We start from the raw sequence: 19448 nt of genomic DNA, 5'->3' as shown, positions 1-19448 counted from the left end.
CTGAAGTGGAGCCTGGCATAGCTACATGGGCCTCTGGTGTGCCAATTAATTTTCCCCGTCAAAGTCTTTTATTTTGTCTAGATCATGGCTAATCAATCAGACTCAAAACACTTAGAAGCCTAAAGCAACTTTGACTAGTTACATGGTAACCACAGCCATCAGTAATTACATAAGGAGATAGGTGTCTATTTATCTATAACCTACCACCAACTCTTCAGGCTCCATTACACCAGACTACAAGAGAGACTCCAACATCCTCAGCATTATTCAACCTCATCAGTCACCCAGCCCTCTGACAGAGACCAGAGAGCTTCCAGCCCTTGGGAGTCATGACTCATAGCAATAATTAATAAAAACTCATTTATAAGAACATAATTTTTTTGAAATAAAAATATAGAATTAATCAACTATCTTACCTTTCTGGTATATGTATTATATTTCCATGAGCAATGTATTATTTAATGATTAATATTTAATGCTTAAAGAATCAACATTGTTAACACAATTTTTATTTTCTAGATAAGCGGCTATAAGAAACATGGCATTTTTTATGTGTTTACCTCTATATTCCTTTTACTTATTAGGGAAAAAATGAAGTGCTCATCTTCTTGATATTTCCACAGCTTAGCACCAACACACAGTAGGTGATCAATAGGTGAATAATCATTTAATTAAACATTTTTTTTGTTGTTTTGTTTTTGTTTTCAAGAATGTTTTTTTAATAATAAATTTATTTTTTATTCATGTTCAATTTGCCAACATACAAAATAACACCCAGTGTTCATCCTGTCAAGTGCCCCCCTCAGTGCCCATCACCCATTCACCCTCACCCCCTGGCCTCCTCCCCTTCCACCACCCCTAGTTCATTTCCCAGAGTTAGGAGTCTTCATGTTCTGTCTCCCTTTCTGATATTTCCCACACATTTCTTCTCCCTTCCCTTCTATTCCCTTTCACTATTATTTATATTCCCCAAATGAATGAGACCATATAATCTTTGTCCTTCTCCAATTGACTTACTTCACTGAGCATAATACCCTCCAGTTCCATCCATGTTGAAGCAAATGGTGGGTATTTGTCATTTCTAATGGCTGAGGAATATTCCATTGTATACACATGTGTACACATCTTCTTTATCCATTGAGATGGTTTTGCAACTAATCCAAGGAAATGCCCATCATGCTGCTACCAAGTTAAACGGACTTTCTTGTCAGGTACAGCTCTATAATAAAAATGGAGAAGAGAAAAGAATCTGGAATTGCTACAGATTCTTTACTAGTAAGGATATAGCATGCAATCAAAAGAGCAGAAGAGGAGAGGGTTTGTTCAAGAACCGACTCTGTCACTGTCTGTCTCAGACTGTGTCTTAGAGCACGGTACACAACGCTTAGGGATTCTGTTTCCTCACCTGTAAAAGTCAATAAAAGGAAAGGTCTGTTCTCGCTCCACAGAGCCCTGGTTCTGCAAAGGTGAGGCGGGGAGCTGAACTCCAGTCCCCTCCCTTGCAAGAACCAAGTTAGTTCCTCTTAGTTTCTCTAGATTATATTTGTACCACAGGTGCCATGAAAAGTGGAAGACCACATGATCCCAGAAATTTTACCAACTCTGCAAGTTTTTAATTCATGTTTAACTAGATGAGGGGGAAAAAAAAGAATAAGCTGTCAATTTTTATAATCAGAACCAAAAATAAAACTACTTTCATGGTGCCCAAACTAAGCATTTCTAAGACAAATTTCCAACATTTCCTTAATTTTTAAATTCACATACTTAATAAATATTTAATCCATGTCTTAAACTCATTTTCCCATAATTCATCACAGTACTTATTTTCTGAGAACTAATGCCACATCTAAAAGGACTTTTTAGTCTATTCTTTTTAGCATAAAGCTGGAGTTTCAAAGCAAAATAATTTAATTTAGTAACTAAGCTGATAATTACTCTGGTTTATGTGGTTTTTAATATTGAAACATTAATTATTTTCCAGTTTCTCATTTATTGGGCTTTACCATGTGCTAACAATGCTTATAAGAGAAATCATTGGAACACTGAGAATTCCTTCTCCAGAAGGTGAATTTCTACTTATCTCCAAATTTTTAAGTATTTTAATTTAAAAGAGTAAATCTTTCCTCTTTCTTGATAATATCAATTATTAAGGGAAATACAATAATACCTCACAGCTGGGGGGCACTTATATATATATATCAACTCTATACTACACATTTTAAATAAGCTACATTTCTCTGCATTCTGCCAACTGCAAAAAGTAGCTTTTACTACATCCCAGAAAGGAAACTGAGACACAAGCTCTCACACTTAATGAGGTTCTTATTCATGCATTTTGCTGAATACCAACATCTACCACAGGACATGTATACTCTAGGAATGAAATAAACCAGGATGTTGAAAATTGCTAAAAACAACAGTAGTAAGCTAGAATTCATTTTACTCTTTCCTGTTTATTTTCCTCAAGATATATTACCCCATCATAAATTAAATAAGATAGTAACGAGAAGAAAAAAAGCAGTAGAAACAGAGCTGAAGTCAGGAAATGTACACTTAACATCAGTTCTGCCACTGGCTACATGGCTTTGGACAAGTCTTTAAATATACATTCCAGGACTTTAATTTTACCTACATAACAATTCAAAAGGGCTTGGGGGAGTTCCATCAATAGCAACTGGGTCACATCCAAACTAGTGTGAAAATTATTATTATTGAAGGAATAACTGCAAATAATAGTCAGTTTTAATTTCCATTTTACTATCCAAAACTAAGCTTCAAAAACTATTCTAAGACAGTTTCAAAATGGTTTCCTTTGTCTCACATAGAACTTTTCCTATAAATAAGAGTAAAACTGTCAATGTTTCCTGTGTGACTCTTCTTCATGACTCTGCAACTTTCTAAAGAAAACCTGCATTAAATAAACTCTAGAGAAGCCATATTTAGAAGATATGGCAATTAGCAAACACTTCTTAAAGTTTATTTATCTTATAGGACAGATGCTTTGCCTTTTGTTTTTAAGAAAAAATAAACTGAAATTAAAAGAAAGCACATATTTTTGCTATATCAAATAAAAATCTAGTTTACAGGGGATCCTTGGATGGCTCAGTGGTTTAGCGCCTATCTTCAGCCCAGGGCGTGATCCTGGAGACCCGGGATCGAGTCCCACGTCGGGCTCCCTACATAGAGCGGCTTCTGCCTGTGTCTCTGCCTGTGTCTCTGCCTGTGTGTCTCTCTCTCTCTCTGCTTCTCATGAATAAATAAATAAAATCTTTAAAATTAAAAAAAAAAGTCTAGTTTACAAACAGAAATACTAAATGGTAAGATTTGGTCAGTATGTGATCAAAGCTTTGAATTTCCACAGGTACCATTCTTTTCTTATACTTTACCTTTTTGACAGTAGGAAGTCAGGCTCTGTCTGTCACTTCATTTTGTGGCCTGAAACCAAAGGTCATGGCATTATTTTCATGACAAGCTAAAAACAAAAAACAAAAACTCCTATTCCTAAATTTGCTAATTGTATATTCAAAGTAGAAATCACATTTCCTTTCTATTCAGGATTTGCCCATATATATAAAACTTTTCAGATCAACTCAGCTTTAATAATCAACCCTGGGGCAGCCCAGGTGGCTCAGTGGTTTAGCGCCTCCTTCAGCCCAGGGCGTGATCCTGGAGACCTGGGATCAAGTCCCATGTCAGGCTCCCTGCATGGAGCCTGTTTCTCCCTCTGCCTGTGTCTCTGCCTCTCTCTCTCTCTGTCTCATGAATAAATAAATAAAATCTTTAAAAAAATGATAATCAACCATATACAATGTGTGGGTTAAATAACTCTAACTTCCTTCCTGGGGGGTGGGGAGGGGAGATAGAAATTTGACCTTCCTTTACTTTTTTTTTTTTAATTTTTGGTTGAACATTTGTACATGAATTAGTCCACAAACCAAATGAGCATAAATTGGTTTGTTTCTTTTTTTTTAAAGAGCCACCAATTTTGGTGAATTTTCATTTTGGTTTACTTTTGATTTAACATTTTAGATTGGTTAGTTGTTTGTTTTTTTTAAGACAGCCACCCAATATTGACTCATATCGTCTTACCTATTCATCTTCTAATTCAATTGTTGGTTCTCTTGACTGTCTGATACCAATCGCCCATTGGTATAACATCCAGAGAGTTGTAGAATCCTCTTGGTGGCATTTTCAATGCGTGATTCCACCACCTTCATCCATATATAAACACACCACATAAAGACAAGCTAAATGACCCAGCAGGATTTAAGAGAAGTGTAGCTCAGAGTTTATATTTCTGCGTAACTCCTGATACTCTAATCCAGGATGAAGGGAAGAGAAATCTAACAAGGTTGACTTACTGAGTCTGTAATGTCCTGTTTTAATACCCAGCTATTTTTCACTCTTTGTGACTGAATTTCCAGGGGTATATATAGAGGAAGAACTAGTTATACCCATTTAGTGAAAAGGAACGTTCCATCTCCGTGTCTGTAGGGTGCCAGCTGACCTACGAGTAGACTGATACAATCAAGTTAAATTCATACTTATTAATATGCAAAGCACTCTACTAGGGATACGGAGACATTTAAGATAAGCAGGAGCTGGGCCTAAGGAGCTTTTAGGGAAAATAATACACTTTATCAAAAGTGGAGATCTACTTGTGCTAAAAGAAATTAGTCTTCCCTCTAGTTTTAAATTTTTTTAGGGGCTCCTGGGTGGCTCAGTTGGTTAAGTGTCTGCCTTCAGCTCTGGTCATGATCCCAGGGTCCTGGAATTGGGCCCCACATGGGCTCCCTACTAAACAGGTAGTTTGCTTTTTGCCTTTCTTCTGCCCCTCCGCCACTTGTGCTCTCTCTGTCTCTTTATTTATTTAAGAGAGATAGAGCACACAAGCAGGAAGGGCAGAGGGACAGCGAGAGAGAATGTGAAGCAGATTATGCTCTGAGCATGGAGCCTGATGGGGGCTCGATCTCACAACACTGAGATCACCACCTTGAGATCATCACCTAAGCTGAAACCAAGAGTGGACACTTAACTGCATCACCCAGGTGCCCCAAGTTTTGCATTTGTTTTAACTTCTCTTCCAAATAGTTTCTGAGAATAGAATGATATAATTGTTATCACACAATCCAAGACACGTGAGGCACCTGTAGTTTCCAACTGTATAATGGCATATGTCTTCATATAAAGTAAATAACTACTTTAACCCTATATATACATTTTATTTATTCTCAAAAAGTTCTGGTGAGAACTGAAAACCCCCAATCAAATAAATAAGGATACGATAGATTTCATTGTATTTGCTACCAAACAACATTTCCAAGTTTTTGAAAAATATTTTAAAACTATTCAGTCCCTATTTCTAACCTAATGATAACAATTATTATTTATTTTGTTCTGAGAGTGTCAAAAATAAAATTTTTGAGTGCTATTTAAGTTGAGTATTTAAATAGACAGTTCTCTATTAACTTAAACTTTGAATAAACATTATGGCTTCATTAACAATTATATTTTAATTAGGCCTTTTAAATTTAGAAATAATGGCTCAAGCTAAAAATAATGAGCTGGTAGGCACTTATAGTAGTTTAAAAAAATACTGTGTGTATTACACAAGTTCCATAATTTCTTCTAAGTACACTTAACTAGGAAAATTGTTAGGTTTTTTTTTATTAGTAGTATACACAATGAAACAAAAAACTGTATTCTCTAAATACAATGGTTATTAAAAAAAATAAAAGTGGGACACCTGGGTGGCTCATCCGTTAAGCGTCTGCCTTCCACTCAGGGCATGATTCTGGAGTCCAGGGATCGAGTCCCACAACGGGCTCCCTCCATGGAGCCTGATTCTCCCTCTGCCTGTGTCTCTGGCTCTCTCTGTGTGTCTCTCATGAATAAATAAATAAAATCTTTTAAAAAATAAAATAAATAAAAATTTTAAAAAGTTCATGAATTTTGTTTTTCGGCTTCACATTTTCATGAAATTATAGTTGTCGTAATGATCTTAAATCTATGTTGTGACAAATGAGTGATTCTTTTTCTTTTTAAGAATCTCATGCCTATGCAGGTAGTCATTTATCCAGCAATAGGTAAGTATTTAAACTCTACAGAAAGCATTATGCCTGTTCCTCTTAATATACCATTTTACCTAACAAATATGGACAGGTCACTCTATCCTCTTTACTTTATAAAAGGTGATGTGATGTCTGGAGAAATCTATGGAATTTGGGGATTTAGAGGAGCCAGATGGGAATCCTGGTTTTGCCACTTACTGGCTCCATGGCATGGACAGGACACATCACATCACCCAACTCTGCTACTCCCTTTATTTATAAAAAGGGGAGTAAACAGTATACATGTGCAGGTTGTGTGACAATATGAGATAACCTGTATAGCCAGTCTGGCACAAGGCCTCAATGAAGGCGGCCATGACTATTACCAATAGTATACACGAGGGTCACCCAAATGGACTATAGAGAGACTCGCCTCCTCTCCTGAATACATGGATAGTCATAGTGAAATAGCATGTTTGAGGAGGGAGACCACCCACCATCCACCAAGACCACACAGCTGTTTCTGGACTGTCCACAGGGGGGGTTGCTGGAAAAGGAGGATGGTGGAGAAGGAAGATGAGGGTAACAGAGTTAGAGGAGGCTCCTCTGCTCACTGCTGCATAGACAAGACTCTATCACTGAAAGGTGCCTGCCTTTGTGGGCTCTAAAATCTGTTTTTTTCACTGCAGTTAACCAAGACTTTCACTGAATGGTCCCTAAGGTCACTGCCCTATGTTCTTACACTCAGTGTATACTGAAAGGGTCACTTGCACCATTTCAACAAGGCACTAGATGCACAGGAAGGAAAAGTCTAGCACCAGAAAAAAAAATGTGTATGCCCACTCAATATGAATGCCTTAGTAATGGTAATATAAGGTTCATTTTATATTTGACACTGAATTTTTGTGACTTTTCCATTTCTCTTTCTCATTGACTCATCTTTATTCCCCAAACTGTTATAATTCTGGTATTTGTTTTTTTCAGTTAGGTCCCTTAACACAATTTTAAAGCCAAGTTGCCAGTTCAAAGCCAGATGTCTAACCACCACCGTTAATGATTATATTTGTCCTACAAACACTTACTCAACAAACTCCCATCAGATAAAATTTATAAACAAGGTAGTGGGCTTGGTACAACAGGCAAAGAGAGAAATGATTCAATTCTGCTCTTGTGGAACTCCATCTGGTAAGGGATAAAGGCAAACCACCACACAGCTAGAGATAAGCTGTGAAAGGGTTAACCCTAACCCAGTCTGGAATACCAAAAGGGAAAGTGGCCAGTGAACTGAGAATTGAAGAAAGAATAAGAGCTGACCAGCCAGTACAAAGGCATGAAAACATGTAACTCTTGCTAAAGTCATCATTAGACTACTAGACCTCATGTTAGCACAGGGTCCAGTGAGCATATCCATTCCTGAGCGAATGGAAGAATTTGTGAGGTATCTTGGCCAAGTAATACTCACTTTAGCTATGTTTCTTCCTCATTAAATGAACATTCTCAATACTTTATAGTTGCTGGATGTCACTGTGTGCAAAACATCCTACCAGGAGTCATGGAGAATCATAAAAAGAAGAAAAAAATATAACCTTTGCCTTCAAGAAAGATGCATTAATTCAACAAATATTTATTGTGCTTTAAGATTTCTCCATGTGCCTGGTGCCCTGCAAGTTGTGGAGACAAAAGGTAATATATACTATTTATTGAAGCAAGAGGAGAAACAGAAGCATAACAATTCTAGCATCACTAACTCTTAGTCTTTGAGACTCTCTTAATTTTGCCCTTTAAATCTGCAAATGCCTTCTTAAAACTCTCTAAGCCCTGAAGAACCATTATAAAGCAAAGTAATGTATATATGTTTCAAAAGAACATCATACCAATCTTCCAGAGTTCTCAGTGTCCTGTGGTTCCCATGCCACACAAATGCGTGATCACTGGTTTAACCTTTAGTTTGCATATAATCTGCTTCTGCAAATAGATTGTAACTTCCCTGTAAGAACTAGGTATCTTTTAATATCCCACTGTGTTTAAAACAATGTTAGGGATATAGCAAATGCTCAAAAAAAATCAAAATATTTATACATTATTTACTTAGAAGGGAAATAACAACAAATGACTGATTGACTTTAATTTGGGTTATTTTAATAGACTTATTAGTCTGGAACAGTTTCCCACTAATATCTTCCTATGCCTTAGGTTTGGCAACCTTAACAACTACATTAACTTTTTAAATTTTATCAGCCAGTCAGCAACTTTTTCTAAACACCTACTAGTGTTACAACTCAATTTTCTAGAGAATTATTTACCATAATTATGTCTTGAATAAAATAAGCACTGTAGTCCTTAGTATTCTAAAAAACATAAACTTACCAGGTAGGAATACATGAGCCTCAGAAATTTTATTTATATAATCAATAAATACAAAATATCTATGAATTGATATAAATATGCTATAATATAAAACACCATAGTTCCTAAAACTTTAGTAATTATGTAACTTTAACTAAGTAGGGAATATTTGTAGAATATTTTAAAGTTCAAGGTAGTTCCCAAACTTTACATTAGGAATTCATTCAAGAGTGGATTTGTCTGTAGTTGATACTATGTGAGAGGTTATTCACAAATACTCAGAAGTCAACTTCCAAGAAAAACCTTATATTACCTACAAACAAACAAACAAAAAAAAGATAGCAATTTGCCAGTAAGTTCTGCTATGATCTTTGATATCCTTAAACAAAACAATTTCTCTATCTTTATCATTCCAAAATTTTAGAAATTTTAGAAAGCCTATGCTCTAAAATGTCAATAAAATGTTATCATTTTCTATGCATTCCATTCTGTTAAAAAAAAAAAGGCTGAAGAGCACAGCTATATCCCAATACTCAGAAAATGTGGTAAGTAATTACATTAGAAAATACAGATATAAAAGTAAAACTACATCTCTTTCACATTGTTGAAGTCTGTATTCACTAGGACATTTTCTAAGTACAATATCCAGAAACTATAAATATATAGAGTGTGGGTTCAATAAGATAGTAAAATAAGCTTAGAGATCAAGATCAGCATTTTTTTAAGAAAATGGAAAGAAAACAATTTTAAAATACCAAAGATATCACTTATAGTAAGTATTGTCTAAAATTTGTTTCACCATGTAAGTGCATCTGTCCTGGATCAAATATAAAATGAGCTCCTACCACAGTCAAAAGTTCATTGGTATAAACACACCTTACTTACCACTCCTCTATGTGCTGAATGAGCAATATGAGCAAAGTTATAAAGCCATGATATACATGATAAAATTTGAAGTTACTGAAACCAACTGTAGCAATACAGGAAATGAAAAACCGAGAATAGGGCAGGGGTGGTGGGTAGTGAGACATAAGAATGGACAAGATAGGAGCCAGATACAGGGCCTTCTCTTAGAGGCAATGGAAACTGTATGAAGATTTCAAGCAGGCTGCGTAAACAGTTTGCACTGATAGATTCTTCAGGCAGCAGCGAAAGGAATAAATTGGAGAGGTAAAAGACCAGTTAGCAGAAAGACAAATACAGTGATTCAGGCAAAAGATGTTGATGGCATGATATCCTGGGAAGATATAATGAGAAGGCAGAGTTCACAGAGCTTTGTGACGGATTAAATACAGAGGGTGAAAGAGAAAAGGGACATCCAACCATGTACAGGCTTTAATATGGAATGGTATACTGCTCCTAATCACTAAGTCTGGGAACATATTAAAGGGAACAGATTTGGGGGTAAGAGGACATGAATTTGGCTTTGATTATGCTTACTTTAAGATCTGTATAGGACATTCAGATTAATGTCCTGTATACAGCACAGAAAAAGTTTCTGGTTGAGATCCAGAGAGCAGGGAACCATCAACAATGTGGCAGTTAAGGAACATGTAAGTAAGGAAAGAACCAGTACCAGACTATGGGGCATCCACATCAAAGTGGTAGGCAGAGGGAAATAAGACTTCAAGGGAGACCAGAGGAAATGGTCAAAGAGGAAGAGAGAGAATGGGACTCAACACAACACACACAGAGAGATCAAGTTCTATAAGAACTGAAAGAGGGAATTCTATCAAACGTTTAAAGAAGAAACCATACCTATGCTACTAAAGCTGTTTGGAAAGATAGAAAGATATGGAGTACTTCCAAATTCGTTCTATGAGGCCAGCATCACCTTAATTCCAAAACCAGACAAAGACCCCACCAAAAAGGAGAATTACAGACCAATATCCCTGATGAACATGGATGCAAAAATTCTCAACAAGATACTAGCCAATAGGATCCAACAATACATTAAGAAAATTATTCACCATGACCAAGTAGGATTTATCCCTGGGACACAAGGCTGGTTCAACACTCGTAAAACAATCAATGTGATTCATCATATCAGCAAGAGAAAAACCAAGAACCATATGATCCTCTCATTAGATGCAGAGAAAGCATTTGACAAAATACAGCATCCATTCCTGATCAAAGCTCTTCAGAGTGTAGGGATAGAGGGAACATTCCTCAACATCTTAAAAGCCATCTATGAAAAGCCCACAGCAAATATCATTCTCAATGGGGAAGCACTGGGAGCCTTTCCCCTAAGATCAGGAACAAGACAGGGGTGTCCACTCTCACCACTGCTATTCAACATAGTACTGGAAGTCCTAGCCTCAGCAATCAGGCAACAAAAAGACATTAAAGGCATTCAAATTGGCAAAGAAGAAGTCAAACTCTCCCTCTTTGCTGATGGCCTGATACTCTACATAGAAAACCCAAAAGACTCCACCCCAAGATTTCTAGAACTCATACAGCAATTTGGCAGTGTGGCAGGATACAAAATCAATGCCCAGAAGTCAGTGGCATTTCTATACACTAACAATGAGACTGAAGAAAGAGAAATTAAGGAGTCAATCCCATTTACAATTGCACCCAAAAGCATAAGATACCTAGGAAGTAACCTAACCAAAGAGGTAAAGGATCTATACCCTAAAAACTACAGAACACTTCTGAAAGAAATTGAGGAAGACACAAAGAGATGGAAAAATATTCCATGCTTGTGGATTGGCAGAATTAATATTCTGAAAATGCCAATGTTACTCTGGGCAATTTACACGTTTAATGCAATCCCTATCAAAATAGCATCGACTTTCTTCAAAGAGTTGGAACAAATTATTTTAAAATTTGTGTGGAATCAGAAAAGACTCTGAATAGCCAGGGAATTTTGAAAAAGAAAACCATAGCTGGGGGCATCACAATGCCAGATTTCAAGTTGTATTACAAAGCTGTGGTCTTCAAGACAGTGTGGTACTGGCACAAAAACAGACACATAGATCCATGGAATAGAATAAAGAATACAGAAGTGGACCCTGAACTTTATGGTCAACTAATATTCGATAAGGGAGGAAAGACGATCCACTGGAAGAAAGACAGTCTCTTCAATAAATGGTGCTGGGGAAATTGGACATCCACATGCAGAAGAATGAAACTAGACCACTCTCTTGTACCATACACAAAGATAAACTCAAAATGGATGAAAGATCTAAATGTGAGACAAGATTCCATCAAAATCCTAGAGGAGAACACAGGCAACACCCTTTTTGAACTCGGCCACAGTAACTTCTTGCAAGACACATCCTCGAAGGCAAAAGAAACAAAAGCAAAAATGAACTATTGGGACTTCATCAAGATAAGAAGCTTTTGCACAGCAAAGGATACAGTCAACAAAACTCAAAGACAACCTACAGAATGGGAGAAGAGATTTGCAAATGACATATCAGATAAAGGGCTAGTTTCCAAGATCTATAAAGAACTTATTAAACTCAACAGCAAAGAAACAAACAATCCAATCATGAAATGGGCAAAAGACATGAAGAGAAATCTCACAGAGGAAGACATAGACATGGCCAACATGCACATGAGAAAATGCTCTGCATCACTTGCCATCAGGGAAATACAAATCAAAACCACAATGGGATCCCACCTCACACTGGTGAGAATGGGGAAAATTAACAAGGCAGGAAACAACAAATGTTGGAGAGGATGTGGAGAAAAGGGAACCCTCTTACACTGTTGGTGGGAATGTGAATTGGTGCAGCCACTCTGGAAAACTGTGTGGAGGTTCCTCAAAGAGTTAAAAATAGATCTGCCCTAGACCCAGCAATTGCACTGCTGGGGATTTAGCCCAAAGATACAGATACAATGAATCGCCGGGACACCTGCACCCCAATGTTTATAGCAGCAATGGCCACAATAGCCAAACTGTGGAAGGAGCCTCGGTTTCCATCAAAAGGTGAATGGATAAAGAAGATGTGATTTATGTATACAATGGAATATTCCTCAGCCATTAGAAAGGACAAATACCCACCATTTGCTTCGACGTGGATGGAACTGGAGGGTATTATGCTGAGTGAAGTAAGTCAATCGGAGAAGGACAAACAGTGTATGTTCTCATTCATTTGGGGAATATAAATAATAGTGAAAGGGAATAGAAGGGAAGGGGGAAGAAATGTGTGGGAAATATCAGAAAGGGAGACAGAACATAAAGACTCCTAACTCTGGGAAACGAACTAGGGGTGGTGGAAGGGGAGGAGGCTGGGGGGTGGGGGTGAATGGGTGACGGGCACTGAGGGGGGCATTTGACGGGATGAGCACTGGGTGTTATTCTGTATGTTGGTAAATTGAACACCAATAAAAAATAAATTTATTTAAAAAAAAGAACTGAAAAGAATCCACTGGATTTAGCAACAAAGAGGTTGTTTGTTGCCAATTTGCAGTGCTAGAGTCAGGAGACTCATTGCAGCGGGTTGAATGGTAACTCAAAGGTAAGTATTTGGCAATAGTAAATACAGGAAAGTGTGTGTGTGATTGTGTGTGAGCATGTGTGTTTTAGGAGCTTCAGAGTAAAAAAAATAAGTAGAGCAATATAGAGAAAGATGTGAAGGTCAAAGGGAAAGTTGTTTTGTTTGGGGATTTTTCTTTTTTATATGAAAGAAATGTATTCATCATTATAGGCTGAGAAGAAACTACTAGAAAAAACAGAAATTGAAAGATCAGAGACAGGAAAAAGAGAAAACAGAGTTGCACAAGAGACAGGCAGAAGGTGGACCAATAGCACAAGCCAAAGTCTGCCTAAATCGGGCTGCCCAATGGAACTTGCTACAACAAAAAGGGTGGCCACGCCACCCTGTCCAGTAGCCACTAGCCATATGTGGCTACTGAGCAGTCTAGATGCAACTAGTATGACTGAGGAACTGAATTTTAAATTTTGACTAATTTAAATTTAAATAGCTCTACATGATGACCACTGGCTACAGAATTGAGCAGTCAGCTCTACACTAAAGGAATGGCCATGAGGCTGAAGACCTATCCGTCTTGAGAAGGGCGCTTGAGTTGATCATGCCTGATAGTCTCATGGAGGAAGGAGGGCTGCTCTGCTGAGAGATGGGGCAGGGTAGGACCCTTGAGGGAAAAGGTTTGGAGGTGAGATAAAGGAAAAGATGGGAAAGAGCTGACCAGAACAACAAAAAGCAGAGCATAGCAGAACTGAGGGCCAAACTGAGACTGAAAACCACAACTGTATGGCAGGCAGTGTGAGAACAATTAAGGCAGGGAGCTGGCTTGATAAAAGGTTGGGAGGCCGAAAACCACAGGTGCTAACAAGAGACTGTTGACATAAAACATGGTGCCATGGACAGGTAAAAAAGTAGGCAGAAGAAAAGGAAGGGGCAAGAGATCAAGCTTTCAGTTGGGTCAAATGACAGTAAGTGAGTAGGAGAGAACAGGAAAGGACAGATGGTTTAGGACCCAAGGGGATGGAGTTCTACGTAATGTGAGGGCTTGAGGCAAGTCCTGGTTGGCTTAAAAGACGCAAGCAACAAGCACATAGAGGTAAGTTTGGATGGTTGTTCTGGTAAGTACTAGGGGGCATTATATGATGGTGGCAGGGGCTGGGGTTCAATGAAAGAACATGAGCCAAGTACAAAGTCCCCAACAATTCAGAAAATCAGAATGATATACTGACACATGTGAAGAAATTCTGTAAGAATAAGAATTTTTAGGACAGGGTTTCTGCAGAACACTGCAACAAACGAGAGGGAGAGGGAGGATGAATGTGGGAAATGTGGTCTCAACTGTGGCTTATCAGGAAGTCCTGAAAAAGGACTTTCTGGGAGAAGCAGAGAGATAGAAGGAGGATTGACCAACCATCTGCAAAGATGATTATCTCCTAACAGGGAGGGTTCGTGTTGGTACCATAAACAACCTGCCCAACCCATAAGTTTCTCTATTCTCCTTTCCTAGGACTTTGGTGCACTTCACTTTTCTTCAAAGAGGCAGAGGAAGTAAGCACATTTTTGGCTATTACTATTATAAAGTCAAGTCACAATTTTTGCAGCTATTTTTTTTAAAGATTTTATTTATTTATTCATGAGAGACACAAAGAGATAGACAGAGAGAGAGGCAGAGACACAGGCAGAGGGAGAAGCAGGCTCCACGCAGAGAGCCTGATGTGGGACTCGATCCAGGGTCTCCAGGATCACACCTTCAGGCGGCGCTAAACTGTTGAGCCACCCGGGCTGCCCCAATTTTTGCAGCTTTTAAATGCATTTGTAAAATTGAAAGAGTTACTTCACTTTTCACTTGTGTGGTTCTATTTTGGAATTACCTAGCTGTTGAACTTCACAAGGTTCAATTTCTCCATATGTACACAGTGGGTCCAATATCATCCATATTGTAAAGCTGTCATATTCTTGCATCCAAGTCATTCTCATCCTTATTTATTTATTATTATTAACATTTACTCTGGTTCTTTCTCTCCCTCTGCCTCTTTCGTTTTATGACTCGGCGAAAGCTAGAAACTTTCTCCCGTCTCCTATAGTGCCAATGATGTCCACCTGCAGGCCGTGCGCGCATGCGCACGCACACACACACGCACTCACCTCTTCATGTCACCGAGAGGCATTTTCCAGATACTATTTTTACAACTATCACAAAATTATTAAATCTACGATTGAACAGTTGCCTAATTTGTTATTTTATCATATATCTATTTTCTTAAGGGTATTAATATCATCTGTTTAGCTGTTTTTAGATATGGCCATTCTTAGTAATAATTGGTATCAAATTCCTTAAACTGTGTTATTTGCTTCTTTCAAGAACTTATACTCCCCCCTGTGGCAATTTGATGGAAAAAAAAAAAAAACAAACCAGAAAACAGGATCCTAAGGACAGATCACAATTCATAAGTCATTCACAAGTGATATAACAATGATACGTGACTTGCTGGAAAAAGGCTGTCAACAGAAAGTCACAACATTCTTTTCATCCTGTGTAATCTGCATAATACATGACCCCAAAGCCTACTGGGCTCAGGGCTAATTTTTGCCAAGTGCTAAGGCAGAAATTTAGTATCTGAAAGTATTTAGATATGAGCTAAAAGGAAAGTTCTATTTTACTTTAGCAAACATTTTTTTCGAGTGCTTACTCTGTGACAAGCACTCTGTTGAGTGCATTACAAGATGTTTGATATTTAATCCTTACAAATTATCACACCCATTTTAGGAGGTGGATATTGCTAGTATCTCCAAGTTAAAGGAGCCAACTGAGGCTTAGATTAAGTAGTTTGCCGATGTCACACATTTAGTAAACACAGCGAAATAAGGAAACAAAGAAGAAGAAAGCAATCAAGCAAGCAAGAAAGAAAGAAAAAAAGAAACTCTCTCCTGAAATAGAGAAATACAAAGTCCAGCAAATTCTATATTCAGGTCAATGCTATGTTACCTCTGTTAATAAACATTTGAAATCAAGATAATAAGAAGTTGGTCTAGCTAAATCCAAAATAGTGGCTACTTTTATGAAATGCTTTAAACTACAGAATCAACTTACCTTAAGTACTAAAGTTTCACACTGGAATATCAAACTAGTACTGTTGATAATCTTGCTTAATTAAATATAAATCAAGCTTATTTTGCCAGGCTTTATTCTTGAGAGCTCAAAAATGTAAATATCTAAGGTGTTTTGTTTTGTTTAAATGAGCTATGAGTGTCTTTTTTTCATCTGTTTTTCTAGCCCTAGCCTAATTGAATATTGGGCTGTCTGGTAAAACAGTATTTACCTACCACCACCAGTGCCAGGAAAGATAAGAAATCCCAAGCAAAGTGACCCTAGGCAGTGCTTCTCTAAAGGATGCCAGGTAATGCACCTGTCAATGCATTTGGGACATTGTTGCTGCCTTGGGTCACCTGCCCTCACATTAGTCTAACAGTATGCTTTTTTTTTTTTTTTAAGATTTTTGTTTTATTTATTCATGAGAGACGCAGAGACACAGTGAAGCCGAGACACAGGCAGAGGGAGAAGCAGTCTCCCTGCAGGGAGCCCACTGTGGGACTCAATCCAGGGACTCCAGGATCACGCCCTGAGCCAAAGCAAATGCTCAACCACTGAGCCACCCAGGTGTCCCAGTCTAACAGTCTACTTATTGTCAACAAAGTAGGTTCCAGATTATGCTTCATATGTGACATAGTCATCTTCCCTTCTTAAAAAGCTGGATGGGATGCATGAGAAACATAGGAGTTTTTTTTTTTTAAGATTTCATTTATTTATTCATGAGAGACACAGAAAGAGAGGCAGAGACACAGGCAGACAGAGAAGCAGGCTCCCTGGGGGGACCTGATCCCAGGACCCCAGGATCATGCTCTGAGAGAAGGCAGACCCTCAGCCACTGAGCCACCTAAGCGTCCTGGAAATATAAGAGTTAAGAGTTGGGGTGAATGGGTGATGGGCACTGAGGGGGGCACTTGACGGGATGAGCACTGGGTGTTGTTCTGTAAGTTGGCAAATTGAACACCAATAAAAAATAAATTTATTATTTAAAAAAAAGAGTTAAGAGTTCCTAAGCCCTCTTTAGGTTTAGGCCAGGCTTCAGCTGAGTGAGGTGAGAACATCAGAGAGGCAGAAGAGGCATCACCATGCTGTGGACTCCCCTTGCCCCGGCAGCTCCTTCAGGAGCTAGCTGGGAAAAATCTGCTTGACTGGGGAGGGAGATGCCTGCCTGGAAAGTAGTCAAAGCCAACAGGGAATACTTTGGCTGTCGCAGTGGCCAGCCCTACTGCAAAGTAAAATAGGTTCAAAGTCTAGCTGAAGCTAGACCGGAAGTTTGTTTGCTCACCTACAGAGCTGAAAACAAACAGAGTCTCAAGAATCAACCATATATGGAAATGGCAAGGCTAAACACATGAGCAAGAAGAATAAACAGAGAGTGGTTAGAAATGATGAAAATCACCACAAAAAATTCATTTGGACAAGATCAACTTTCATCATCTCTATGCGAGAAATAGCTTAACAGTGAAATATTTTAGGACATTAGCAAGTCTATGGTTACATGAAACTTTTTCCTATAGTTGTTAATTTTCACATACATGCACAGGTCAATAAGAAAAGTCTCTCGCTCTAAACCTTCCAGTCCTAGATAACACTCTTAACTGCTGCTCTGCGTAGTTATGACATAGATCTCATGCCATTAACAACATGAAATTAGTCATGATTCAAATCGCATTATTTCACTGTGAAAGCAGAGAAGGGAAAAGTCATAAGCCTTAAATATGAACTGTATTCAGTTTAAGGAAATTCCATTTTCACTCAAGATGCAGTTCACAAAATAAGCATTATGTCAACAGCCTGCTGGAACATGTCTATTAAAGGATACTTGTAAAGAATCTATGTGTAGCGTAGATACTGCTTCAAAGCCAATGGCCTAAACAAACAAACAAACAAAAACAAAGCCAATGGCCTGAAGCTCCATCGCGACATTTAATCATAAGGGTAACTAATCAGTGAATGATGCAATTATTCAAGAAGACTTTCTTTTTTTTTTTTTTTTCAAGAAGACTTTCATGATGCCTGTGGTTGGTCTGAGACTCAGTCTAAACAAGATTGCACTGAGTTACAGACATTTTCATTGTGGGCTGAAGCTAATGTCACACTGGTACACACCCCGATATTAAGCCTTCCAAAGCATACCCCTCATCTTGGTTCATTTTTCCTTTTTCAGCTACATCAGTTCATCAGCAGATAACAGACTACACAGGTGTCTATATAGCAAGATCACAAAAATCTTAACTGTCAAAAAAAAAAAAAAACCTTTGTCTAAGCCCATGCAGACCATAATTGTTACCTTTCTACTTCACGCTTATCTCAGATCACAGCATAATCCTGACTTTGCCAATTAACCCACAGTGTTTTATTTTATATGCTTTCTAGGGTGTGTGATTTCAGAGTTTGAGGAAAATTAGAGATAACTCCCTTAAGAACATGCAGTGTTCAGAGACCCCCGTATATACAGAATATGAAAAAAAGAAGCAGCGGAGTTTGGAAGAGTCAAGGATGTTCCCTTGAGAAGAACTGAATTGAAATTTACATGTCCCTGCTCCACTTCTGACTAAGCTTGTGTTATGTCACATAGCCATCTTTGACCTCACTTTTCTCACCTGCAAAATGGGAGAACAATACCTCACAGAGTTGTTGTGAAGCTCAAGTGACACGCTGTATGTTAGAAGACTCTTTAATTTAACATCTCTGGATAAATGGAAGGTGATACAGCCATACACGTATCCATGTCAGGCACCCAGACAAAGCTCTAAGTAGCGTTCCTGTTAAATGGATCAGACAAAATCAGAATTGTACATTCCACCATTAAATTAAACAATGCATTCGTTCACTTTGACTTTAAATCTGATTATTTCAAGAGTTTAGAGTGTGCTTTTCTTCTACATGTGTGGTGAAAGCTCTGACTTGGAAGGTAAAGCCTTATCCATGTGTTCAGATATTCATATATGATTCCTATAGGCATAGTTATTTAAAAAGCCATACACAGGAAAACATCTTAGAAAGTCTTTGGACAATTTGAACAACTTAGTTTTCATCATTCTAGAATGTACTGGCTACCAGTTTCCATTTAATTTGAAAACTCACTTGTCAATATCATGATGCCATAGTTCACGGTACAAAATGAAATGAAAGAAAAATATCAAAAAAAAAAAGAAAGAAAAATATCAACTCAAATATATATTGAGTGTAAAAATGTCTATGGCATTATGTTAAGCAAAAGAATACTATATTGGTTTCTTTTTTTTTTCTTAACAATTTTATTTATTCATGAGAGACACACAGAGAGAGGCAGAGACATAGGCAGAGGGAGAAGCAGGCTCCCTGCAAGGAGCCTGATGCAGGACTCGATCCCAAGACCCTGGGATCACACCCTGAGCCAAGGGCAGATGCTCAACCACTGAGCCACCCAGGTGTCTCACTATCTCGGTTTCTGAGAAAGAAATAATCTAAAGAAAACATGAACACAGGCACCAATAGACATTTTGTTCTTTCTTTAGTATTCACACATTGTATTTTTACCTA

General features: G+C 38.0%; 1 long non-coding RNA gene across 1 annotated transcript; it reads right to left on the bottom strand.

The window, feature by feature from the left end:
- Positions 1-877: 877 nt before the first annotated feature.
- On the bottom strand, positions 878-18835 carry LOC129509218 (uncharacterized). Its single transcript, XR_008664317.1, has 4 exons — positions 18527-18835; positions 4090-4211; positions 3387-3435; positions 878-1219 (listed from the first exon to the last, which is right to left on the bottom strand). It is a non-coding gene; the product is annotated as an uncharacterized LOC129509218 (long non-coding RNA).
- Positions 18836-19448: the final 613 nt, after the last annotated feature.

Source organism: Nyctereutes procyonoides, unplaced genomic scaffold (genome assembly GCF_905146905.1).
Source record: "Nyctereutes procyonoides isolate TBG_1078 unplaced genomic scaffold, NYPRO_anot_genome, whole genome shotgun sequence".
NCBI classification, from domain to species: domain Eukaryota; kingdom Metazoa; phylum Chordata; class Mammalia; order Carnivora; family Canidae; genus Nyctereutes; species Nyctereutes procyonoides.
This window is presented reverse-complemented; position numbering and strand designations above follow the sequence as displayed.